The sequence below is a fragment of the Lithobates pipiens genome, unplaced genomic scaffold (genome assembly GCF_037356315.1).
Source record: "Lithobates pipiens isolate NorthernLeopardFrog02 unplaced genomic scaffold, aLitPip1_a1.2 Scaffold_8, whole genome shotgun sequence".
Taxonomy (NCBI): Eukaryota; Metazoa; Chordata; class Amphibia; order Anura; family Ranidae; genus Lithobates; species Lithobates pipiens.
This window is the reverse complement of record NW_027507903.1, coordinates 607647716-607669842: the sequence shown is the minus strand read 5'-3', so window position 1 is coordinate 607669842 and position 22127 is coordinate 607647716. Positions and strand designations below refer to the sequence as shown.

The window sequence follows — 22127 nt, the reverse complement described above, 5'->3', positions numbered from 1 at the left end:
AAAGCTGTGGACAGAGGGGAGTACAAAAGTGGGACAGGGTGGGTCTGACTGAGTGCAGAGGGGAGAGCTGTGGATTGGGCCGAGGAGGGGGCATGGAAGGGAGGTAGAATGTCTAGGTCCAGGTTGACAGTGCCTTTTTTTCTATGTGTACAAGACCTTTGTGCCATGAAATGCTTTACGTTAAGCACGTTTACATTGATTACGAACTAAACTACCGACGAGGATGGGATTCGAACCCATGCGTGCAGAGCACAATGGATTAGCAGTCCATCGCCTTAACCACTCGGCCACCTCGTCATGTGTAACCTAGAACGTTGGGCCGTTTCTTGTCTGTGGCTTTTGAGAAGGGCTTAGCCAGATTCCGGCAATCTGGGAGGGCGCACGGAGAGTCAGCCAGGAGACTGAGTATGTCTGAGCACCACGTCCTCCTGGGGCAATATGCTTCCTTCTGAGAGGCACCACCTTCGGTGACCCCCTTGGTGATTGACGTAGGCCATAGCCATGGCATTGTCCAACTGGATTCCCATCTGAGGTTCTCACAGAAGAAGAGGTATGCAACATTGAAGGGAGGCCTGAATTGTCCTGTGCTCCAGAATGTTGATGGGAAGGCGGGCTCCCTCCAAAGAATAAGTCCCCTGCATTCAAAAGGGCACCCAGGACTGATCTTTAGCCTGATAGGCTGATATGTACAGTGGGAATTTTTCAAGTCGTTGGAGGCAGGGTCTTGCCTGGGTCCAGCGCTGGGTCGGTGGGCTACCACGCTTGGGAGACTGAGGGGTGACATTCAGCTTGCGCAATACTGAAAATGTTAGAAATGGATGGACTCCACGGCAGGCACTGCTGAGATTTGAACTCAGGATCTCCTGTTTACTAGACAGGCGCTTTCACCAACTAAGCCACAGCGCCCCACTTGGGGGATAGCTCTTTGTGAGAATTTTTCAAATCTTTGGAGGCAAGGTCTTCCCTCAAGCTAGCACTGGGTTGGAAACCTACCACGCTTGGGAGACTCAAGGCTGCCATTAAGCTTGCGCAAAACTGAAAACGTTATAAATGGAAAGACTCCACGGCAGGCACTGCTGAGATTTGAACTCAGGATCTCCTGTTTACTAGACAGGCGCTTTCACCAACTAAGCCACAGCGCCTCACGTGGTGCACATCCTTTGCAACCCAGTCAAGTGCAGAGTGGGTGCAGGGGGCAGTGCAGGGCGTAACAGGAATGCGGGGGCTGGAGCTGGGGGGTATTGGGGGGGGGCGGCTCGCACAGAAGTTAAAGCTGTGGACAGAGGGGAGTACAAAAGTGGGACAGGGTGGGTCTGACTGAGTGCAGAGGGGAGAGCTGTGGATTGGGCCGAGGAGGGGGCATGGAAGGGAGGTAGAATGTCTAGGTCCAGGTTGACAGTGCCTTTTTTTCTATGTGTACAAGACCTTTGTGCCATGAAATGCTTTACGTTAAGCACGTTTACATTGATTACGAACTAAACTACCGACGAGGATGGGATTCGAACCCATGCGTGCAGAGCACAATGGATTAGCAGTCCATCGCCTTAACCACTCGGCCACCTCGTCATGTGTAACCTAGAACCTTGGGCCGTTTCTTGTCTGTGGCTTTTGAGAAGGGCTTAGCCAGATTGCGGCAATCTGGGAGGGCGCACGGAGAGTCAGCCAGGAGACTGAGTATGTCTGAGCACCACGTCCTCCTGGGGCAATATGCTTCCTTCTGAGAGGCACCACCTTCGGTGACCCCCTTGGTGATTGACGTAGGCCATAGCCATGGCATTGTCCAACTGGATTCCCATCTGAGGTTCTCACAGAAGAAGAGGTATGCAACATTGAAGGGAGGCCTGAATTGTCCTGTGCTCCAGAATGTTGATGGGAAGGCGGGCTCCCTCCAAAGAATAAGTCCCCTGCATTCAAAAGGGCACCCAGGACTGATCTTTAGCCTGATAGGCTGATATGTACAGTGGGAATTTTTCAAGTCGTTGGAGGCAGGGTCTTGCCTGGGTCCAGCGCTGGGTCGGTGGGCTACCACGCTTGGGAGACTGAGGGGTGACATTCAGCTTGCGCAATACTGAAAATGTTAGAAATGGATGGACTCCACGGCAGGCACTGCTGAGATTTGAACTCAGGATCTCCTGTTTACTAGACAGGCGCTTTCACCAACTAAGCCACAGCGCCCCACTTGGGGGATAGCTCTTTGTGAGAATTTTTCAAATCTTTGGAGGCAAGGTCTTCCCTCAAGCTAGCACTGGGTTGGAAACCTACCACGCTTGGGAGACTCAAGGCTGCCATTAAGCTTGCGCAAAACTGAAAACGTTATAAATGGAAAGACTCCACGGCAGGCACTGCTGAGATTTGAACTCAGGATCTCCTGTTTACTAGACAGGCGCTTTCACCAACTAAGCCACAGCGCCTCACGTGGTGCACATCCTTTGCAACCCAGTCAAGTGCAGAGTGGGTGCAGGGGGCAGTGCAGGGCGTAACAGGAATGCGGGGGCTGGAGCTGGGGGGTATTGGGGGGGGGGCGGCTCGCACAGAAGTTAAAGCTGTGGACAGAGGGGAGTACAAAAGTGGGACAGGGTGGGTCTGACTGAGTGCAGAGGGGAGAGCTGTGGATTGGGCCGAGGAGGGGGCATGGAAGGGAGGTAGAATGTCTAGGTCCAGGTTGACAGTGCCTTTTTTTCTATGTGTACAAGACCTTTGTGCCATGAAATGCTTTACGTTAAGCACGTTTACATTGATTACGAACTAAACTACCGACGAGGATGGGATTCGAACCCATGCGTGCAGAGCACAATGGATTAGCAGTCCATCGCCTTAACCACTCGGCCACCTCGTCATGTGTAACCTAGAACCTTGGGCCGTTTCTTGTCTGTGGCTTTTGAGAAGGGCTTAGCCAGATTCCGGCAATCTGGGAGGGCGCACGGAGAGTCAGCCAGGAGACTGAGTATGTCTGAGCACCACGTCCTCCTGGGGCAATATGCTTCCTTCTGAGAGGCACCACCTTCGGTGACCCCCTTGGTGATTGACGTAGGCCATAGCCATGGCATTGTCCAACTGGATTCCCATCTGAGGTTCTCACAGAAGAAGAGGTATGCAACATTGAAGGGAGGCCTGAATTGTCCTGTGCTCCAGAATGTTGATGGGAAGGCGGGCTCCCTCCAAAGAATAAGTCCCCTGCATTCAAAAGGGCACCCAGGACTGATCTTTAGCCTGATAGGCTGATATGTACAGTGGGAATTTTTCAAGTCGTTGGAGGCAGGGTCTTGCCTGGGTCCAGCGCTGGGTCGGTGGGCTACCACGCTTGGGAGACTGAGGGGTGACATTCAGCTTGCGCAATACTGAAAATGTTAGAAATGGATGGACTCCACGGCAGGCACTGCTGAGATTTGAACTCAGGATCTCCTGTTTACTAGACAGGCGCTTTCACCAACTAAGCCACAGCGCCCCACTTGGGGGATAGCTCTTTGTGAGAATTTTTCAAATCTTTGGAGGCAAGGTCTTCCCTCAAGCTAGCACTGGGTTGGAAACCTACCACGCTTGGGAGACTCAAGGCTGCCATTAAGCTTGCGCAAAACTGAAAACGTTATAAATGGAAAGACTCCACGGCAGGCACTGCTGAGATTTGAACTCAGGATCTCCTGTTTACTAGACAGGCGCTTTCACCAACTAAGCCACAGCGCCTCACGTGGTGCACATCCTTTGCAACCCAGTCAAGTGCAGAGTGGGTGCAGGGGGCAGTGCAGGGCGTAACAGGAATGCGGGGGCTGGAGCTGGGGGGTATTGGGGGGGGGGGCGGCTCGCACAGAAGTTAAAGCTGTGGACAGAGGGGAGTACAAAAGTGGGACAGGGTGGGTCTGACTGAGTGCAGAGGGGAGAGCTGTGGATTGGGCCGAGGAGGGGGCATGGAAGGGAGGTAGAATGTCTAGGTCCAGGTCGACAGTGCCTTTTTTTCTATGTGTACAAGACCTTTGTGCCATGAAATGCTTTACGTTAAGCACGTTTACATTGATTACGAACTAAACTACCGACGAGGATGGGATTGGAACCCATGCGTGCAGAGCACAATGGATTAGCAGTCCATCGCCTTAACCACTCGGCCACCTCGTCATGTGTAACCTAGAACCTTGGGCCGTTTCTTGTCTGTGGCTTTTGAGAAGGGCTTAGCCAGATTCCGGCAATCTGGGAGGGCGCACGGAGAGTCAGCCAGGAGACTGAGTATGTCTGAGCACCACGTCCTCCTGGGGCAATATGCTTCCTTCTGAGAGGCACCACCTTCAGTGACCCCCTTGGTGATTGACGTAGGCCATAGCCATGGCATTGTCCAACTGGATTCCCATCTGAGGTTCTCACAGAAGAAGAGGTATGCAACATTGAAGGGAGGCCTGAATTGTCCTGTGCTCCAGAATGTTGATGGGAAGGCGGGCTCCCTCCAAAGAATAAGTCCCCTGCATTCAAAAGGGCACCCAGGACTGATCTTTAGCCTGATAGGCTGATATGTACAGTGGGAATTTTTCAAGTCGTTGGAGGCAGGGTCTTGCCTGGGTCCAGCGCTGGGTCGGTGGGCTACCACGCTTGGGAGACTGAGGGGTGACATTAAGCTTGCGCAATACTGAAAATGTTAGAAATGGATGGACTCCACGGCAGGCACTGCTGAGATTTGAACTCAGGATCTCCTGTTTACTAGACAGGCGCTTTCACCAACTAAGCCACAGCGCCCCACTTGGGGGATAGCTCTTTGTGAGAATTTTTCAAATCTTTGGAGGCAAGGTCTTCCCTCAAGCTAGCACTGGGTTGGAAACCTACCACGCTTGGGAGACTCAAGGCTGCCATTAAGCTTGCGCAAAACTGAAAACGTTATAAATGGAAAGACTCCACGGCAGGCACTGCTGAGATTTGAACTCAGGATCTCCTGTTTACTAGACAGGCGCTTTCACCAACTAAGCCACAGCGCCTCACGTGGTGCACATGCTTTGCAACCCAGTCAAGTGCAGAGTGGGTGCAGGGGGCAGTGCAGGGCGTAACAGGAATGCGGGGGCTGGAGCTGGGGGGTATTGGGGGGGGCGGCTCGCACAGAAGTTAAAGCTGTGGACAGAGGGGAGTACAAAAGTGGGACAGGGTGGGTCTGACTGAGTGCAGAGGGGAGAGCTGTGGATTGGGCCGAGGAGGGGGCATGGAAGGGAGGTAGAATGTCTAGGTCCAGGTTGACAGTGCCTTTTTTTCTATGTGTACAAGACCTTTGTGCCATGAAATGCTTTACGTTAAGCACGTTTACATTGATTACGAACTAAACTACCGACGAGGATGGGATTCGAACCCATGCGTGCAGAGCACAATGGATTAGCAGTCCATCGCCTTAACCACTCGGCCACCTCGTCATGTGTAACCTAGAACCTTGGGCCGTTTCTTGTCTGTGGCTTTTGAGAAGGGCTTAGCCAGATTCCGGCAATCTGGGAGGGCGCACGGAGAGTCAGCCAGGAGACTGAGTATGTCTGAGCACCACGTCCTCCTGGGGCAATATGCTTCCTTCTGAGAGGCACCACCTTCGGTGACCCCCTTGGTGATTGACGTAGGCCATAGCCATGGCATTGTCCAACTGGATTCCCATCTGAGGTTCTCACAGAAGAAGAGGTATGCAACATTGAAGGGAGGCCTGAATTGTCCTGTGCTCCAGAATGTTGATGGGAAGGCGGGCTCCCTCCAAAGAATAAGTCCCCTGCATTCAAAAGGGCACCCAGGACTGATCTTTAGCCTGATAGGCTGATATGTACAGTGGGAATTTTTCAAGTCGTTGGAGGCAGGGTCTTGCCTGGGTCCAGCGCTGGGTCGGTGGGCTACCACGCTTGGGAGACTGAGGGGTGACATTCAGCTTGCGCAATACTGAAAATGTTAGAAATGGATGGACTCCACGGCAGGCACTGCTGAGATTTGAACTCAGGATCTCCTGTTTACTAGACAGGCGCTTTCACCAACTAAGCCACAGCGCCCCACTTGGGGGATAGCTCTTTGTGAGAATTTTTCAAATCTTTGGAGGCAAGGTCTTCCCTCAAGCTAGCACTGGGTTGGAAACCTACCACGCTTGGGAGACTCAAGGCTGCCATTAAGCTTGCGCAAAACTGAAAACGTTATAAATGGAAAGACTCCACGGCAGGCACTGCTGAGATTTGAACTCAGGATCTCCTGTTTACTAGACAGGCGCTTTCACCAACTAAGCCACAGCGCCTCACGTGGTGCACATCCTTTGCAACCCAGTCAAGTGCAGAGTGGGTGCAGGGGGCAGTGCAGGGCGTAACAGGAATGCGGGGGCTGGAGCTGGGGGGTATTGGGGGGGGGGGGCGGCTCGCACAGAAGTTAAAGCTGTGGACAGAGGGGAGTACAAAAGTGGGACAGGGTGGGTCTGACTGAGTGCAGAGGGGAGAGCTGTGGATTGGGCCGAGGAGGGGGCATGGAAGGGAGGTAGAATGTCTAGGTCCAGGTTGACAGTGCCTTTTTTTCTATGTGTACAAGACCTTTGTGCATGTGACCTTTACGTTAAGCACGTTTACATTGATTACGAACTAAACTACCGACGAGGATGGGATTCGAACCCATGCGTGCAGAGCACAATGGATTAGCAGTCCATCGCCTTAACCACTCGGCCACCTCGTCATGTGTAACCTAGAACCTTGGGCCGTTTCTTGTCTGTGGCTTTTGAGAAGGGCTTAGCCAGATTGCGGCAATCTGGGAGGGCGCACGGAGAGTCAGCCAGGAGACTGAGTATGTCTGAGCACCACGTCCTCCTGGGGCAATATGCTTCCTTCTGAGAGGCACCACCTTCGGTGACCCCCTTGGTGATTGACGTAGGCCATAGCCATGGCATTGTCCAACTGGATTCCCATCTGAGGTTCTCACAGAAGAAGAGGTATGCAACATTGAAGGGAGGCCTGAATTGTCCTGTGCTCCAGAATGTTGATGGGAAGGCGGGCTCCCTCCAAAGAATAAGTCCCCTGCATTCAAAAGGGCACCCAGGACTGATCTTTAGCCTGATAGGCTGATATGTACAGTGGGAATTTTTCAAGTCGTTGGAGGCAGGGTCTTGCCTGGGTCCAGCGCTGGGTCGGTGGGCTACCACGCTTGGGAGACTGAGGGGTGACATTCAGCTTGCGCAATACTGAAAATGTTAGAAATGGATGGACTCCACGGCAGGCACTGCTGAGATTTGAACTCAGGATCTCCTGTTTACTAGACAGGCGCTTTCACCAACTAAGCCACAGCGCCCCACTTGGGGGATAGCTCTTTGTGAGAATTTTTCAAATCTTTGGAGGCAAGGTCTTCCCTCAAGCTAGCACTGGGTTGGAAACCTACCACGCTTGGGAGACTCAAGGCTGCCATTAAGCTTGCGCAAAACTGAAAACGTTATAAATGGAAAGACTCCACGGCAGGCACTGCTGAGATTTGAACTCAGGATCTCCTGTTTACTAGACAGGCGCTTTCACCAACTAAGCCACAGCGCCTCACGTGGTGCACATCCTTTGCAACCCAGTCAAGTGCAGAGTGGGTGCAGGGGGCAGTGCAAGGCGTAACAGGAATGCGGGGGCTGGAGCTGGGGGGTATTGGGGGGGGGCGGCTCGCACAGAAGTTAAAGCTGTGGACAGAGGGGAGTACAAAAGTGGGACAGGGTGGGTCTGACTGAGTGCAGAGGGGAGAGCTGTGGATTGGGCCGAGGAGGGGGCATGGAAGGGAGGTAGAATGTCTAGGTCCAGGTTGACAGTGCCTTTTTTTCTATGTGTACAAGACCTTTGTGCCATGAAATGCTTTACGTTAAGCACGTTTACATTGATTACGAACTAAACTACCGACGAGGATGGGATTCGAACCCATGCGTGCAGAGCACAATGGATTAGCAGTCCATCGCCTTAACCACTCGGCCACCTCGTCATGTGTAACCTAGAACCTTGGGCCGTTTCTTGTCTGTGGCTTTTGAGAAGGGCTTAGCCAGATTCCGGCAATCTGGGAGGGCGCACGGAGAGTCAGCCAGGAGACTGAGTATGTCTGAGCACCACGTCCTCCTGGGGCAATATGCTTCCTTCTGAGAGGCACCACCTTCGGTGACCCCCTTGGTGATTGACGTAGGCCATAGCCATGGCATTGTCCAACTGGATTCCCATCTGAGGTTCTCACAGAAGAAGAGGTATGCAACATTGAAGGGAGGCCTGAATTGTCCTGTGCTCCAGAATGTTGATGGGAAGGCGGGCTCCCTCCAAAGAATAAGTCCCCTGCATTCAAAAGGGCACCCAGGACTGATCTTTAGCCTGATAGGCTGATATGTACAGTGGGAATTTTTCAAGTCGTTGGAGGCAGGGTCTTGCCTGGGTCCAGCGCTGGGTCGGTGGGCTACCACGCTTGGGAGACTGAGGGGTGACATTCAGCTTGCGCAATACTGAAAATGTTAGAAATGGATGGACTCCACGGCAGGCACTGCTGAGATTTGAACTCAGGATCTCCTGTTTACTAGACAGGCGCTTTCACCAACTAAGCCACAGCGCCCCACTTGGGGGATAGCTCTTTGTGAGAATTTTTCAAATCTTTGGAGGCAAGGTCTTCCCTCAAGCTAGCACTGGGTTGGAAACCTACCACGCTTGGGAGACTCAAGGCTGCCATTAAGCTTGCGCAAAACTGAAAACGTTATAAATGGAAAGACTCCACGGCAGGCACTGCTGAGATTTGAACTCAGGATCTCCTGTTTACTAGACAGGCGCTTTCACCAACTAAGCCACAGCGCCTCACGTGGTGCACATCCTTTGCAACCCAGTCAAGTGCAGAGTGGGTGCAGGGGGCAGTGCAGGGCGTAACAGGAATGCGGGGGCTGGAGTGTATTGGGGGGGGGCGGCTCGCACAGAAGTTAAAGCTGTGGACAGAGGGGAGTACAAAAGTGGGACAGGGTGGGTCTGACTGAGTGCAGAGGGGAGAGCTGTGGATTGGGCCGAGGAGGGGGCATGGAAGGGAGGTAGAATGTCTAGGTCCAGGTTGACAGTGCCTTTTTTTCTATGTGTACAAGACCTTTGTGCCATGAAATGCTTTACGTTAAGCACGTTTACATTGATTACGAACTAAACTACCGACGAGGATGGGATTCGAACCCATGCGTGCAGAGCACAATGGATTAGCAGTCCATCGCCTTAACCACTCGGCCACCTCGTCATGTGTAACCTAGAACCTTGGGCCGTTTCTTGTCTGTGGCTTTTGAGAAGGGCTTAGCCAGATTCCGGCAATCTGGGAGGGCGCACGGAGAGTCAGCCAGGAGACTGAGTATGTCTGAGCACCACGTCCTCCTGGGGCAATATGCTTCCTTCTGAGAGGCACCACCTTCGGTGACCCCCTTGGTGATTGACGTAGGCCATAGCCATGGCATTGTCCAACTGGATTCCCATCTGAGGTTCTCACAGAAGAAGAGGTATGCAACATTGAAGGGAGGCCTGAATTGTCCTGTGCTCCAGAATGTTGATGGGAAGGCGGGCTCCCTCCAAAGAATAAGTCCCCTGCATTCAAAAGGGCACCCAGGACTGATCTTTAGCCTGATAGGCTGATATGTACAGTGGGAATTTTTCAAGTCGTTGGAGGCAGGGTCTTGCCTGGGTCCAGCGCTGGGTCGGTGGGCTACCACGCTTGGGAGACTGAGGGGTGACATTCAGCTTGCGCAATACTGAAAATGTTAGAAATGGATGGACTCCACGGCAGGCACTGCTGAGATTTGAACTCAGGATCTCCTGTTTACTAGACAGGCGCTTTCACCAACTAAGCCACAGCGCCCCACTTGGGGGATAGCTCTTTGTGAGAATTTTTCAAATCTTTGGAGGCAAGGTCTTCCCTCAAGCTAGCACTGGGTTGGAAACCTACCACGCTTGGGAGACTCAAGGCTGCCATTAAGCTTGCGCAAAACTGAAAACGTTATAAATGGAAAGACTCCACGGCAGGCACTGCTGAGATTTGAACTCAGGATCTCCTGTTTACTAGACAGGCGCTTTCACCAACTAAGCCACAGCGCCTCACGTGGTGCACATCCTTTGCAACCCAGTCAAGTGCAGAGTGGGTGCAGGGGGCAGTGCAGGGCGTAACAGGAATGCGGGGGCTGGAGCTGGGGGGTATTGGGGGGGGGGCGGCTCGCACAGAAGTTAAAGCTGTGGACAGAGGGGAGTACAAAAGTGGGACAGGGTGGGTCTGACTGAGTGCAGAGGGGAGAGCTGTGGATTGGGCCGAGGAGGGGGCATGGAAGGGAGGTAGAATGTCTAGGTCCAGGTTGACAGTGCCTTTTTTTCTATGTGTACAAGACCTTTGTGCCATGAAATGCTTTACGTTAAGCACGTTTACATTGATTACGAACTAAACTACCGACGAGGATGGGATTCGAACCCATGCGTGCAGAGCACAATGGATTAGCAGTCCATCGCCTTACCCACTCGGCCACCTCGTCATGTGTAACCTAGAACCTTGGGCCGTTTCTTGTCTGTGGCTTTTGAGAAGGGCTTAGCCAGATTCCGGCAATCTGGGAGGGCGCACGGAGAGTCAGCCAGGAGACTGAGTATGTCTGAGCACCACGTCCTCCTGGGGCAATATGCTTCCTTCTGAGAGGCACCACCTTCGGTGACCCCCTTGGTGATTGACGTAGGCCATAGCCATGGCATTGTCCAACTGGATTCCCATCTGAGGTTCTCACAGAAGAAGAGGTATGCAACATTGAAGGGAGGCCTGAATTGTCCTGTGCTCCAGAATGTTGATGGGAAGGCGGGCTCCCTCCAAAGAATAAGTCCCCTGCATTCAAAAGGGCACCCAGGACTGATCTTTAGCCTGATAGGCTGATATGTACAGTGGGAATTTTTCAAGTCGTTGGAGGCAGGGTCTTGCCTGGGTCCAGCGCTGGGTCGGTGGGCTACCACGCTTGGGAGACTGAGGGGTGACATTCAGCTTGCGCAATACTGAAAATGTTAGAAATGGATGGACTCCACGGCAGGCACTGCTGAGATTTGAACTCAGGATCTCCTGTTTACTAGACAGGCGCTTTCACCAACTAAGCCACAGCGCCCCACTTGGGGGATAGCTCTTTGTGAGAATTTTTCAAATCTTTGGAGGCAAGGTCTTCCCTCAAGCTAGCACTGGGTTGGAAACCTACCACGCTTGGGAGACTCAAGGCTGCCATTAAGCTTGCGCAAAACTGAAAACGTTATAAATGGAAAGACTCCACGGCAGGCACTGCTGAGATTTGAACTCAGGATCTCCTGTTTACTAGACAGGCGCTTTCACCAACTAAGCCACAGCGCCTCACGTGGTGCACATCCTTTGCAACCCAGTCAAGTGCAGAGTGGGTGCAGGGGGCAGTGCAGGGCGTAACAGGAATGCGGGGGCTGGAGCTGGGGGGTATTGGGGGGGGGGCGGCTCGCACAGAAGTTAAAGCTGTGGACAGAGGGGAGTACAAAAGTGGGACAGGGTGGGTCTGACTGAGTGCAGAGGGGAGAGCTGTGGATTGGGCCGAGGAGGGGGCATGGAAGGGAGGTAGAATGTCTAGGTCCAGGTTGACAGTGCCTTTTTTTCTATGTGTACAAGACCTTTGTGCCATGAAATGCTTTACGTTAAGCACGTTTACATTGATTACGAACTAAACTACCGACGAGGATGGGATTCGAACCCATGCGTGCAGAGCACAATGGATTAGCAGTCCATCGCCTTAACCGCTCGGCCACCTCGTCATGTGTAACCTAGAACCTTGGGCCGTTTCTTGTCTGTGGCTTTTGAGAAGGCCTTAGCCAGATTCCGGCAATCTGGGAGGGCGCACGGAGAGTCAGCCAGGAGACTGAGTATGTCTGAGCACCACGTCCTCCTGGGGCAATATGCTTCCTTCTGAGAGGCACCACCTTCGGTGACCCCCTTGGTGATTGACGTAGGCCATAGCCATGGCATTGTCCAACTGGATTCCCATCTGAGGTTCTCACAGAAGAAGAGGTATGCAACATTGAAGGGAGGCCTGAATTGTCCTGTGCTCCAGAATGTTGATGGGAAGGCGGGCTCCCTCCAAAGAATAAGTCCCCTGCATTCAAAAGGGCACCCAGGACTGATCTTTAGCCTGATAGGCTGATATGTACAGTGGGAATTTTTCAAGTCGTTGGAGGCAGGGTCTTGCCTGGGTCCAGCGCTGGGTCGGTGGGCTACCACGCTTGGGAGACTGAGGGGTGACATTCAGCTTGCGCAATACTGAAAATGTTAGAAATGGATGGACTCCACGGCAGGCACTGCTGAGATTTGAACTCAGGATCTCCTGTTTACTAGACAGGCGCTTTCACCAACTAAGCCACAGCGCCCCACTTGGGGGATAGCTCTTTGTGAGAATTTTTCAAATCTTTGGAGGCAAGGTCTTCCCTCAAGCTAGCACTGGGTTGGAAACCTACCACGCTTGGGAGACTCAAGGCTGCCATTAAGCTTGCGCAAAACTGAAAACGTTATAAATGGAAAGACTCCACGGCAGGCACTGCTGAGATTTGAACTCAGGATCTCCTGTTTACTAGACAGGCGCTTTCACCAACTAAGCCACAGCGCCTCACGTGGTGCACATCCTTTGCAACCCAGTCAAGTGCAGAGTGGGTGCAGGGGGCAGTGCAGGGCGTAACAGGAATGCGGGGGCTGGAGCTGGGGGGTATTGGGGGGGGGGCGGCTCGCACAGAAGTTAAAGCTGTGGACAGAGGGGAGTACAAAAGTGGGACAGGGTGGGTCTGACTGAGTGCAGAGGGGAGAGCTGTGGATTGGGCCGAGGAGGGGGCATGGAAGGGAGGTAGAATGTCTAGGTCCAGGTTGACAGTGCCTTTTTTTCTATGTGTACAAGACCTTTGTGCCATGAAATGCTTTACGTTAAGCACGTTTACATTGATTACGAACTAAACTACCGACGAGGATGGGATTCGAACCCATGCGTGCAGAGCACAATGGATTAGCAGTCCATCGCCTTAACCACTCGGCCACCTCGTCATGTGTAACCTAGAACGTTGGGCCGTTTCTTGTCTGTGGCTTTTGAGAAGGGCTTAGCCAGATTCCGGCAATCTGGGAGGGCGCACGGAGAGTCAGCCAGGAGACTGAGTATGTCTGAGCACCACGTCCTCCTGGGGCAATATGCTTCCTTCTGAGAGGCACCACCTTCGGTGACCCCCTTGGTGATTGACGTAGGCCATAGCCATGGCATTGTCCAACTGGATTCCCATCTGAGGTTCTCACAGAAGAAGAGGTATGCAACATTGAAGGGAGGCCTGAATTGTCCTGTGCTCCAGAATGTTGATGGGAAGGCGGGCTCCCTCCAAAGAATAAGTCCCCTGCATTCAAAAGGGCACCCAGGACTGATCTTTAGCCTGATAGGCTGATATGTACAGTGGGAATTTTTCAAGTCGTTGGAGGCAGGGTCTTGCCTGGGTCCAGCGCTGGGTCGGTGGGCTACCACGCTTGGGAGACTGAGGGGTGACATTCAGCTTGCGCAATACTGAAAATGTTAGAAATGGATGGACTCCACGGCAGGCACTGCTGAGATTTGAACTCAGGATCTCCTGTTTACTAGACAGGCGCTTTCACCAACTAAGCCACAGCGCCCCACTTGGGGGATAGCTCTTTGTGAGAATTTTTCAAATCTTTGGAGGCAAGGTCTTCCCTCAAGCTAGCACTGGGTTGGAAACCTACCACGCTTGGGAGACTCAAGGCTGCCATTAAGCTTGCGCAAAACTGAAAACGTTATAAATGGAAAGACTCCACGGCAGGCACTGCTGAGATTTGAACTCAGGATCTCCTGTTTACTAGACAGGCGCTTTCACCAACTAAGCCACAGCGCCTCACGTGGTGCACATCCTTTGCAACCCAGTCAAGTGCAGAGTGGGTGCAGGGGGCAGTGCAGGGCGTAACAGGAATGCGGGGGCTGGAGCTGGGGGGTATTGGGGGGGGGCGGCTCGCACAGAAGTTAAAGCTGTGGACAGAGGGGAGTACAAAAGTGGGACAGGGTGGGTCTGACTGAGTGCAGAGGGGAGAGCTGTGGATTGGGCCGAGGAGGGGGCATGGAAGGGAGGTAGAATGTCTAGGTCCAGGTTGACAGTGCCTTTTTTTCTATGTGTACAAGACCTTTGTGCCATGAAATGCTTTACGTTAAGCACGTTTACATTGATTACGAACTAAACTACCGACGAGGATGGGATTCGAACCCATGCGTGCAGAGCACAATGGATTAGCAGTCCATCGCCTTAACCACTCGGCCACCTCGTCATGTGTAACCTAGAACCTTGGGCCGTTTCTTGTCTGTGGCTTTTGAGAAGGGCTTAGCCAGATTGCGGCAATCTGGGAGGGCGCACGGAGAGTCAGCCAGGAGACTGAGTATGTCTGAGCACCACGTCCTCCTGGGGCAATATGCTTCCTTCTGAGAGGCACCACCTTCGGTGACCCCCTTGGTGATTGACGTAGGCCATAGCCATGGCATTGTCCAACTGGATTCCCATCTGAGGTTCTCACAGAAGAAGAGGTATGCAACATTGAAGGGAGGCCTGAATTGTCCTGTGCTCCAGAATGTTGATGGGAAGGCGGGCTCCCTCCAAAGAATAAGTCCCCTGCATTCAAAAGGGCACCCAGGACTGATCTTTAGCCTGATAGGCTGATATGTACAGTGGGAATTTTTCAAGTCGTTGGAGGCAGGGTCTTGCCTGGGTCCAGCGCTGGGTCGGTGGGCTACCACGCTTGGGAGACTGAGGGGTGACATTCAGCTTGCGCAATACTGAAAATGTTAGAAATGGATGGACTCCACGGCAGGCACTGCTGAGATTTGAACTCAGGATCTCCTGTTTACTAGACAGGCGCTTTCACCAACTAAGCCACAGCGCCCCACTTGGGGGATAGCTCTTTGTGAGAATTTTTCAAATCTTTGGAGGCAAGGTCTTCCCTCAAGCTAGCACTGGGTTGGAAACCTACCACGCTTGGGAGACTCAAGGCTGCCATTAAGCTTGCGCAAAACTGAAAACGTTATAAATGGAAAGACTCCACGGCAGGCACTGCTGAGATTTGAACTCAGGATCTCCTGTTTACTAGACAGGCGCTTTCACCAACTAAGCCACAGCGCCTCACGTGGTGCACATCCTTTGCAACCCAGTCAAGTGCAGAGTGGGTGCAGGGGGCAGTGCAGGGCGTAACAGGAATGCGGGGGCTGGAGCTGGGGGGTATTGGGGGGGGGGCGGCTCGCACAGAAGTTAAAGCTGTGGACAGAGGGGAGTACAAAAGTGGGACAGGGTGGGTCTGACTGAGTGCAGAGGGGAGAGCTGTGGATTGGGCCGAGGAGGGGGCATGGAAGGGAGGTAGAATGTCTAGGTCCAGGTTGACAGTGCCTTTTTTTCTATGTGTACAAGACCTTTGTGCCATGAAATGCTTTACGTTAAGCACGTTTACATTGATTACGAACTAAACTACCGACGAGGATGGGATTCGAACCCATGCGTGCAGAGCACAATGGATTAGCAGTCCATCGCCTTAACCACTCGGCCACCTCGTCATGTGTAACCTAGAACCTTGGGCCGTTTCTTGTCTGTGGCTTTTGAGAAGGGCTTAGCCAGATTCCGGCAATCTGGGAGGGCGCACGGAGAGTCAGCCAGGAGACTGAGTATGTCTGAGCACCACGTCCTCCTGGGGCAATATGCTTCCTTCTGAGAGGCACCACCTTCGGTGACCCCCTTGGTGATTGACGTAGGCCATAGCCATGGCATTGTCCAACTGGATTCCCATCTGAGGTTCTCACAGAAGAAGAGGTATGCAACATTGAAGGGAGGCCTGAATTGTCCTGTGCTCCAGAATGTTGATGGGAAGGCGGGCTCCCTCCAAAGAATAAGTCCCCTGCATTCAAAAGGGCACCCAGGACTGATCTTTAGCCTGATAGGCTGATATGTACAGTGGGAATTTTTCAAGTCGTTGGAGGCAGGGTCTTGCCTGGGTCCAGCGCTGGGTCGGTGGGCTACCACGCTTGGGAGACTGAGGGGTGACATTCAGCTTGCGCAATACTGAAAATGTTAGAAATGGATGGACTCCACGGCAGGCACTGCTGAGATTTGAACTCAGGATCTCCTGTTTACTAGACAGGCGCTTTCACCAACTAAGCCACAGCGCCCCACTTGGGGGATAGCTCTTTGTGAGAATTTTTCAAATCTTTGGAGGCAAGGTCTTCCCTCAAGCTAGCACTGGGTTGGAAACCTACCACGCTTGGGAGACTCAAGGCTGCCATTAAGCTTGCGCAAAACTGAAAACGTTATAAATGGAAAGACTCCACGGCAGGCACTGCTGAGATTTGAACTCAGGATCTCCTGTTTACTAGACAGGCGCTTTCACCAACTAAGCCACAGCGCCTCACGTGGTGCACATCCTTTGCAACCCAGTCAAGTGCAGAGTGGGTGCAGGGGGCAGTGCAGGGCGTAACAGGAATGCGGGGGCTGGAGCTGGGGGGTATTGGGGGGGGGGGCGGCTCGCACAGAAGTTAAAGCTGTGGACAGAGGGGAGTACAAAAGTGGGACAGGGTGGGTCTGACTGAGTGCAGAGGGGAGAGCTGTGGATTGGGCCGAGGAGGGGGCATGGAAGGGAGGTAGAATGTCTAGGTCCAGGTCGACAGTGCCTTTTTTTCTATGTGTACAAGACCTTTGTGCCATGAAATGCTTTACGTTAAGCACGTTTACATTGATTACGAACTAAACTACCGACGAGGATGGGATTGGAACCCATGCGTGCAGAGCACAATGGATTAGCAGTCCATCGCCTTAACCACTCGGCCACCTCGTCATGTGTAACCTAGAACCTTGGGCCGTTTCTTGTCTGTGGCTTTTGAGAAGGGCTTAGCCAGATTCCGGCAATCTGGGAGGGCGCACGGAGAGTCAGCCAGGAGACTGAGTATGTCTGAGCACCACGTCCTCCTGGGGCAATATGCTTCCTTCTGAGAGGCACCACCTTCAGTGACCCCCTTGGTGATTGACGTAGGCCATAGCCATGGCATTGTCCAACTGGATTCCCATCTGAGGTTCTCACAGAAGAAGAGGTATGCAACATTGAAGGGAGGCCTGAATTGTCCTGTGCTCCAGAATGTTGATGGGAAGGCGGGCTCCCTCCAAAGAATAAGTCCCCTGCATTCAAAAGGGCACCCAGGACTGATCTTTAGCCTGATAGGCTGATATGTACAGTGGGAATTTTTCAAGTCGTTGGAGGCAGGGTCTTGCCTGGGTCCAGCGCTGGGTCGGTGGGCTACCACGCTTGGGAGACTGAGGGGTGACATTAAGCTTGCGCAATACTGAAAATGTTAGAAATGGATGGACTCCACGGCAGGCACTGCTGAGATTTGAACTCAGGATCTCCTGTTTACTAGACAGGCGCTTTCACCAACTAAGCCACAGCGCCCCACTTGGGGGATAGCTCTTTGTGAGAATTTTTCAAATCTTTGGAGGCAAGGTCTTCCCTCAAGCTAGCACTGGGTTGGAAACCTACCACGCTTGGGAGACTCAAGGCTGCCATTAAGCTTGCGCAAAACTGAAAACGTTATAAATGGAAAGACTCCACGGCAGGCACTGCTGAGATTTGAACTCAGGATCTCCTGTTTACTAGACAGGCGCTTTCACCAACTAAGCCACAGCGCCTCACGTGGTGCACATGCTTTGCAACCCAGTCAAGTGCAGAGTGGGTGCAGGGGGCAGTGCAGGGCGTAACAGGAATGCGGGGGCTGGAGCTGGGGGGTATTGGGGGGGGCGGCTCGCACAGAAGTTAAAGCTGTGGACAGAGGGGAGTACAAAAGTGGGACAGGGTGGGTCTGACTGAGTGCAGAGGGGAGAGCTGTGGATTGGGCCGAGGAGGGGGCATGGAAGGGAGGTAGAATGTCTAGGTCCAGGTTGACAGTGCCTTTTTTTCTATGTGTACAAGACCTTTGTGCCATGAAATGCTTTACGTTAAGCACGTTTACATTGATTACGAACTAAACTACCGACGAGGATGGGATTCGAACCCATGCGTGCAGAGCACAATGGATTAGCAGTCCATCGCCTTAACCACTCGGCCACCTCGTCATGTGTAACCTAGAACCTTGGGCCGTTTCTTGTCTGTGGCTTTTGAGAAGGGCTTAGCCAGATTCCGGCAATCTGGGAGGGCGCACGGAGAGTCAGCCAGGAGACTGAGTATGTCTGAGCACCACGTCCTCCTGGGGCAATATGCTTCCTTCTGAGAGGCACCACCTTCGGTGACCCCCTTGGTGATTGACGTAGGCCATAGCCATGGCATTGTCCAACTGGATTCCCATCTGAGGTTCTCACAGAAGAAGAGGTATGCAACATTGAAGGGAGGCCTGAATTGTCCTGTGCTCCAGAATGTTGATGGGAAGGCGGGCTCCCTCCAAAGAATAAGTCCCCTGCATTCAAAAGGGCACCCAGGACTGATCTTTAGCCTGATAGGCTGATATGTACAGTGGGAATTTTTCAAGTCGTTGGAGGCAGGGTCTTGCCTGGGTCCAGCGCTGGGTCGGTGGGCTACCACGCTTGGGAGACTGAGGGGTGACATTCAGCTTGCGCAATACTGAAAATGTTAGAAATGGATGGACTCCACGGCAGGCACTGCTGAGATTTGAACTCAGGATCTCCTGTTTACTAGACAGGCGCTTTCACCAACTAAGCCACAGCGCCCCACTTGGGGGATAGCTCTTTGTGAGAATTTTTCAAATCTTTGGAGGCAAGGTCTTCCCTCAAGCTAGCACTGGGTTGGAAACCTACCACGCTTGGGAGACTCAAGGCTGCCATTAAGCTTGCGCAAAACTGAAAACGTTATAAATGGAAAGACTCCACGGCAGGCACTGCTGAGATTTGAACTCAGGATCTCCTGTTTACTAGACAGGCGCTTTCACCAACTAAGCCACAGCGCCTCACGTGGTGCACATCCTTTGCAACCCAGTCAAGTGCAGAGTGGGTGCAGGGGGCAGTGCAGGGCGTAACAGGAATGCGGGGGCTGGAGCTGGGGGGTATTGGGGGGGGGGGGGCGGCTCGCACAGAAGTTAAAGCTGTGGACAGAGGGGAGTACAAAAGTGGGACAGGGTGGGTCTGACTGAGTGCAGAGGGGAGAGCTGTGGATTGGGCCGAGGAGGGGGCATGGAAGGGAGGTAGAATGTCTAGGTCCAGGTTGACAGTGCCTTTTTTTCTATGTGTACAAGACCTTTGTGCATGTGACCTTTACGTTAAGCACGTTTACATTGATTACGAACTAAACTACCGACGAGGATGGGATTCGAACCCATGCGTGCAGAGCACAATGGATTAGCAGTCCATCGCCTTAACCACTCGGCCACCTCGTCATGTGTAACCTAGAACCTTGGGCCGTTTCTTGTCTGTGGCTTTTGAGAAGGGCTTAGCCAGATTCCGGCAATCTGGGAGGGCGCACGGAGAGTCAGCCAGGAGACTGAGTATGTCTGAGCACCACGTCCTCCTGGGGCAATATGCTTCCTTCTGAGAGGCACCACCTTCGGTGACCCCCTTGGTGATTGACGTAGGCCATAGCCATGGCATTGTCCAACTGGATTCCCATCTGAGGTTCTCACAGAAGAAGAGGTATGCAACATTGAAGGGAGGCCTGAATTGTCCTGTGCTCCAGAATGTTGATGGGAAGGCGGGCTCCCTCCAAAGAATAAGTCCCCTGCATTCAAAAGGGCACCCAGGACTGATCTTTAGCCTGATAGGCTGATATGTACAGTGGGAATTTTTCAAGTCGTTGGAGGCAGGGTCTTGCCTGGGTCCAGCGCTGGGTCGGTGGGCTACCACGCTTGGGAGACTGAGGGGTGACATTCAGCTTGCGCAATACTGAAAATGTTAGAAATGGATGGACTCCACGGCAGGCACTGCTGAGATTTGAACTCAGGATCTCCTGTTTACTAGACAGGCGCTTTCACCAACTAAGCCACAGCGCCCCACTTGGGGGATAGCTCTTTGTGAGAATTTTTCAAATCTTTGGAGGCAAGGTCTTCCCTCAAGCTAGCACTGGGTTGGAAACCTACCACGCTTGGGAGACTCAAGGCTGCCATTAAGCTTGCGCAAAACTGAAAACGTTATAAATGGAAAGACTCCACGGCAGGCACTGCTGAGATTTGAACTCAGGATCTCCTGTTTACTAGACAGGCGCTTTCACCAACTAAGCCACAGCGCCTCACGTGGTGCACATCCTTTGCAACCCAGTCAAGTGCAGAGTGGGTGCAGGGGGCAGTGCAAGGCGTAACAGGAATGCGGGGGCTGGAGCTGGGGGGTATTGGGGGGGGGCGGCTCGCACAGAAGTTAAAGCTGTGGACAGAGGGGAGTACAAAAGTGGGACAGGGTGGGTCTGACTGAGTGCAGAGGGGAGAGCTGTGGATTGGGCCGAGGAGGGGGCATGGAAGGGAGGTAGAATGTCTAGGTCCAGGTTGACAGTGCCTTTTTTTCTATGTGTACAAGACCTTTGTGCCATGAAATGCTTTACGTTAAGCACGTTTACATTGATTACGAACTAAACTACCGACGAGGATGGGATTCGAACCCATGCGTGCAGAGCACAATGGATTAGCAGTCCATCGCCTTAACCACTCGGCCACCTCGTCATGTGTAACCTAGAACCTTGGGCCGTTTCTTGTCTGTGGCTTTTGAGAAGGGCTTAGCCAGATTCCGGCAATCTGGGAGGGCGCACGGAGAGTCAGCCAGGAGACTGAGTATGTCTGAGCACCACGTCCTCCTGGGGCAATATGCTTCCTTCTGAGAGGCACCACCTTCGGTGACCCCCTTGGTGATTGACGTAGGCCATAGCCATGGCATTGTCCAACTGGATTCCCATCTGAGGTTCTCACAGAAGAAGAGGTATGCAACATTGAAGGGAGGCCTGAATTGTCCTGTGCTCCAGAATGTTGATGGGAAGGCGGGCTCCCTCCAAAGAATAAGTCCCCTGCATTCAAAAGGGCACCCAGGACTGATCTTTAGCCTGATAGGCTGATATGTACAGTGGGAATTTTTCAAGTCGTTGGAGGCAGGGTCTTGCCTGGGTCCAGCGCTGGGTCGGTGGGCTACCACGCTTGGGAGACTGAGGGGTGACATTCAGCTTGCGCAATACTGAAAATGTTAGAAATGGATGGACTCCACGGCAGGCACTGCTGAGATTTGAACTCAGGATCTCCTGTTTACTAGACAGGCGCTTTCACCAACTAAGCCACAGCGCCCCACTTGGGGGATAGCTCTTTGTGAGAATTTTTCAAATCTTTGGAGGCAAGGTCTTCCCTCAAGCTAGCACTGGGTTGGAAACCTACCACGCTTGGGAGACTCAAGGCTGCCATTAAGCTTGCGCAAAACTGAAAACGTTATAAATGGAAAGACTCCACGGCAGGCACTGCTGAGATTTGAACTCAGGATCTCCTGTTTACTAGACAGGCGCTTTCACCAACTAAGCCACAGCGCCTCACGTGGTGCACATCCTTTGCAACCCAGTCAAGTGCAGAGTGGGTGCAGGGGGCAGTGCAGGGCGTAACAGGAATGCGGGGGCTGGAGTGTATTGGGGGGGGGCGGCTCGCACAGAAGTTAAAGCTGTGGACAGAGGGGAGTACAAAAGTGGGACAGGGTGGGTCTGACTGAGTGCAGAGGGGAGAGCTGTGGATTGGGCCGAGGAGGGGGCATGGAAGGGAGGTAGAATGTCTAGGTCCAGGTTGACAGTGCCTTTTTTTCTATGTGTACAAGACCTTTGTGCCATGAAATGCTTTACGTTAAGCACGTTTACATTGATTACGAACTAAACTACCGACGAGGATGGGATTCGAACCCATGCGTGCAGAGCACAATGGATTAGCAGTCCATCGCCTTAACCACTCGGCCACCTCGTCATGTGTAACCTAGAACCTTGGGCCGTTTCTTGTCTGTGGCTTTTGAGAAGGGCTTAGCCAGATTCCGGCAATCTGGGAGGGCGCACGGAGAGTCAGCCAGGAGACTGAGTATGTCTGAGCACCACGTCCTCCTGGGGCAATATGCTTCCTTCTGAGAGGCACCACCTTCGGTGACCCCCTTGGTGATTGACGTAGGCCATAGCCATGGCATTGTCCAACTGGATTCCCATCTGAGGTTCTCACAGAAGAAGAGGTATGC

The 22127-nt window shown here is 52.9% G+C and overlaps 35 non-coding genes across 35 annotated transcripts; all 35 read right to left on the bottom strand.

Annotated features, from left to right (window-relative positions):
- Nucleotides 1-215: 215 nt before the first annotated feature.
- Nucleotides 216-297, bottom strand: TRNAS-GCU (transfer RNA serine (anticodon GCU)). Its single transcript has one exon. It is a non-coding gene; the product is annotated as a tRNA-Ser (tRNA).
- Nucleotides 298-832: 535 nt separating this feature from the next.
- On the bottom strand, nt 833-906 carry TRNAT-AGU (transfer RNA threonine (anticodon AGU)). Its single transcript has one exon. It is a non-coding gene; the product is annotated as a tRNA-Thr (tRNA).
- Nucleotides 907-1068: 162 nt separating this feature from the next.
- On the bottom strand, nt 1069-1142 carry TRNAT-AGU (transfer RNA threonine (anticodon AGU)). Its single transcript has one exon. It is a non-coding gene; the product is annotated as a tRNA-Thr (tRNA).
- A 342-nt stretch (nt 1143-1484) lies between these two features.
- TRNAS-GCU (transfer RNA serine (anticodon GCU)) lies at nt 1485-1566 on the bottom strand. Its single transcript has one exon. It is a non-coding gene; the product is annotated as a tRNA-Ser (tRNA).
- A 535-nt stretch (nt 1567-2101) lies between these two features.
- Nucleotides 2102-2175, bottom strand: TRNAT-AGU (transfer RNA threonine (anticodon AGU)). The gene has a single exon. It is a non-coding gene; the product is annotated as a tRNA-Thr (tRNA).
- A 162-nt stretch (nt 2176-2337) lies between these two features.
- Nucleotides 2338-2411, bottom strand: TRNAT-AGU (transfer RNA threonine (anticodon AGU)). The gene has a single exon. It is a non-coding gene; the product is annotated as a tRNA-Thr (tRNA).
- A 343-nt stretch (nt 2412-2754) lies between these two features.
- Nucleotides 2755-2836, bottom strand: TRNAS-GCU (transfer RNA serine (anticodon GCU)). The gene has a single exon. It is a non-coding gene; the product is annotated as a tRNA-Ser (tRNA).
- Nucleotides 2837-3371: 535 nt separating this feature from the next.
- On the bottom strand, nt 3372-3445 carry TRNAT-AGU (transfer RNA threonine (anticodon AGU)). The gene has a single exon. It is a non-coding gene; the product is annotated as a tRNA-Thr (tRNA).
- A 162-nt stretch (nt 3446-3607) lies between these two features.
- TRNAT-AGU (transfer RNA threonine (anticodon AGU)) lies at nt 3608-3681 on the bottom strand. Its single transcript has one exon. It is a non-coding gene; the product is annotated as a tRNA-Thr (tRNA).
- A 344-nt stretch (nt 3682-4025) lies between these two features.
- Nucleotides 4026-4107, bottom strand: TRNAS-GCU (transfer RNA serine (anticodon GCU)). Its single transcript has one exon. It is a non-coding gene; the product is annotated as a tRNA-Ser (tRNA).
- Nucleotides 4108-4642: 535 nt separating this feature from the next.
- On the bottom strand, nt 4643-4716 carry TRNAT-AGU (transfer RNA threonine (anticodon AGU)). The gene has a single exon. It is a non-coding gene; the product is annotated as a tRNA-Thr (tRNA).
- A 162-nt stretch (nt 4717-4878) lies between these two features.
- Nucleotides 4879-4952, bottom strand: TRNAT-AGU (transfer RNA threonine (anticodon AGU)). Its single transcript has one exon. It is a non-coding gene; the product is annotated as a tRNA-Thr (tRNA).
- Nucleotides 4953-5293: 341 nt separating this feature from the next.
- TRNAS-GCU (transfer RNA serine (anticodon GCU)) lies at nt 5294-5375 on the bottom strand. The gene has a single exon. It is a non-coding gene; the product is annotated as a tRNA-Ser (tRNA).
- A 535-nt stretch (nt 5376-5910) lies between these two features.
- On the bottom strand, nt 5911-5984 carry TRNAT-AGU (transfer RNA threonine (anticodon AGU)). Its single transcript has one exon. It is a non-coding gene; the product is annotated as a tRNA-Thr (tRNA).
- Nucleotides 5985-6146: 162 nt separating this feature from the next.
- Nucleotides 6147-6220, bottom strand: TRNAT-AGU (transfer RNA threonine (anticodon AGU)). Its single transcript has one exon. It is a non-coding gene; the product is annotated as a tRNA-Thr (tRNA).
- Nucleotides 6221-6563: 343 nt separating this feature from the next.
- On the bottom strand, nt 6564-6645 carry TRNAS-GCU (transfer RNA serine (anticodon GCU)). Its single transcript has one exon. It is a non-coding gene; the product is annotated as a tRNA-Ser (tRNA).
- A 535-nt stretch (nt 6646-7180) lies between these two features.
- On the bottom strand, nt 7181-7254 carry TRNAT-AGU (transfer RNA threonine (anticodon AGU)). The gene has a single exon. It is a non-coding gene; the product is annotated as a tRNA-Thr (tRNA).
- A 162-nt stretch (nt 7255-7416) lies between these two features.
- On the bottom strand, nt 7417-7490 carry TRNAT-AGU (transfer RNA threonine (anticodon AGU)). Its single transcript has one exon. It is a non-coding gene; the product is annotated as a tRNA-Thr (tRNA).
- A 342-nt stretch (nt 7491-7832) lies between these two features.
- Nucleotides 7833-7914, bottom strand: TRNAS-GCU (transfer RNA serine (anticodon GCU)). The gene has a single exon. It is a non-coding gene; the product is annotated as a tRNA-Ser (tRNA).
- A 535-nt stretch (nt 7915-8449) lies between these two features.
- Nucleotides 8450-8523, bottom strand: TRNAT-AGU (transfer RNA threonine (anticodon AGU)). The gene has a single exon. It is a non-coding gene; the product is annotated as a tRNA-Thr (tRNA).
- Nucleotides 8524-8685: 162 nt separating this feature from the next.
- On the bottom strand, nt 8686-8759 carry TRNAT-AGU (transfer RNA threonine (anticodon AGU)). Its single transcript has one exon. It is a non-coding gene; the product is annotated as a tRNA-Thr (tRNA).
- Nucleotides 8760-9095: 336 nt separating this feature from the next.
- TRNAS-GCU (transfer RNA serine (anticodon GCU)) lies at nt 9096-9177 on the bottom strand. The gene has a single exon. It is a non-coding gene; the product is annotated as a tRNA-Ser (tRNA).
- A 535-nt stretch (nt 9178-9712) lies between these two features.
- Nucleotides 9713-9786, bottom strand: TRNAT-AGU (transfer RNA threonine (anticodon AGU)). The gene has a single exon. It is a non-coding gene; the product is annotated as a tRNA-Thr (tRNA).
- A 162-nt stretch (nt 9787-9948) lies between these two features.
- TRNAT-AGU (transfer RNA threonine (anticodon AGU)) lies at nt 9949-10022 on the bottom strand. The gene has a single exon. It is a non-coding gene; the product is annotated as a tRNA-Thr (tRNA).
- A 343-nt stretch (nt 10023-10365) lies between these two features.
- TRNAS-GCU (transfer RNA serine (anticodon GCU)) lies at nt 10366-10447 on the bottom strand. Its single transcript has one exon. It is a non-coding gene; the product is annotated as a tRNA-Ser (tRNA).
- A 535-nt stretch (nt 10448-10982) lies between these two features.
- On the bottom strand, nt 10983-11056 carry TRNAT-AGU (transfer RNA threonine (anticodon AGU)). Its single transcript has one exon. It is a non-coding gene; the product is annotated as a tRNA-Thr (tRNA).
- Nucleotides 11057-11635: 579 nt separating this feature from the next.
- On the bottom strand, nt 11636-11717 carry TRNAS-GCU (transfer RNA serine (anticodon GCU)). Its single transcript has one exon. It is a non-coding gene; the product is annotated as a tRNA-Ser (tRNA).
- A 1188-nt stretch (nt 11718-12905) lies between these two features.
- Nucleotides 12906-12987, bottom strand: TRNAS-GCU (transfer RNA serine (anticodon GCU)). The gene has a single exon. It is a non-coding gene; the product is annotated as a tRNA-Ser (tRNA).
- A 1187-nt stretch (nt 12988-14174) lies between these two features.
- Nucleotides 14175-14256, bottom strand: TRNAS-GCU (transfer RNA serine (anticodon GCU)). The gene has a single exon. It is a non-coding gene; the product is annotated as a tRNA-Ser (tRNA).
- Nucleotides 14257-15444: 1188 nt separating this feature from the next.
- TRNAS-GCU (transfer RNA serine (anticodon GCU)) lies at nt 15445-15526 on the bottom strand. The gene has a single exon. It is a non-coding gene; the product is annotated as a tRNA-Ser (tRNA).
- Nucleotides 15527-16715: 1189 nt separating this feature from the next.
- TRNAS-GCU (transfer RNA serine (anticodon GCU)) lies at nt 16716-16797 on the bottom strand. The gene has a single exon. It is a non-coding gene; the product is annotated as a tRNA-Ser (tRNA).
- A 1186-nt stretch (nt 16798-17983) lies between these two features.
- Nucleotides 17984-18065, bottom strand: TRNAS-GCU (transfer RNA serine (anticodon GCU)). Its single transcript has one exon. It is a non-coding gene; the product is annotated as a tRNA-Ser (tRNA).
- Nucleotides 18066-19254: 1189 nt separating this feature from the next.
- Nucleotides 19255-19336, bottom strand: TRNAS-GCU (transfer RNA serine (anticodon GCU)). The gene has a single exon. It is a non-coding gene; the product is annotated as a tRNA-Ser (tRNA).
- Nucleotides 19337-20523: 1187 nt separating this feature from the next.
- Nucleotides 20524-20605, bottom strand: TRNAS-GCU (transfer RNA serine (anticodon GCU)). Its single transcript has one exon. It is a non-coding gene; the product is annotated as a tRNA-Ser (tRNA).
- A 1181-nt stretch (nt 20606-21786) lies between these two features.
- Nucleotides 21787-21868, bottom strand: TRNAS-GCU (transfer RNA serine (anticodon GCU)). The gene has a single exon. It is a non-coding gene; the product is annotated as a tRNA-Ser (tRNA).
- Nucleotides 21869-22127: the final 259 nt, after the last annotated feature.